Source organism: Bison bison, unplaced genomic scaffold (assembly GCF_000754665.1).
Source record: "Bison bison bison isolate TAMUID 2011002044 unplaced genomic scaffold, Bison_UMD1.0 scf7180017864239, whole genome shotgun sequence".
Lineage (NCBI taxonomy): Eukaryota > Metazoa > Chordata > Mammalia > Artiodactyla > Bovidae > Bison > Bison bison.
This window is the reverse complement of record NW_011494811.1, coordinates 1,624,139-1,624,439: the sequence shown is the minus strand read 5'-3', so window position 1 is coordinate 1,624,439 and position 301 is coordinate 1,624,139. Positions and strand designations below refer to the sequence as shown.

Below are 301 nucleotides of genomic sequence, written 5' to 3'. Positions count from 1 at the left end.
GGGGCCTGGGGAGGGGTCCCTCGGCACCGGTTTAAGGAGCAGGGAGCACGCCTCCGTAGACCCCTGGGAAACCCCGACTCGGGCGCGGGCTCGGACTAAAGCCCTGGAGAGGCCCGGAGTCCCGGCCGCCCGCAGCAAGGGGATCCCTGCCGGGAGGGGGCAAGAAGGCGAGCGGCCCGGCGTGCCCTGGCGGCTCCGAGGACCCCGGACTTGCAGTCTGCGTCGCCGGGGCTTTCCCGGGGCTGGGAGCGCGCCGGCTCTCCCCCTAGCACGCCGTCACCGCGGGACTCGTCTCGGCCTC

The 301-nt window shown here is 74.8% G+C and overlaps 1 protein-coding gene across 4 annotated transcripts in view; it reads right to left on the bottom strand.

Annotated features, from left to right (window-relative positions):
• The window catches only part of SLC8A3 (solute carrier family 8 (sodium/calcium exchanger), member 3), a 170,851-nt gene that overhangs the window by 170,022 nt on the left and 528 nt on the right, over positions 1-301 (bottom strand). The gene's annotated exons all lie outside the window — the stretch shown is intronic.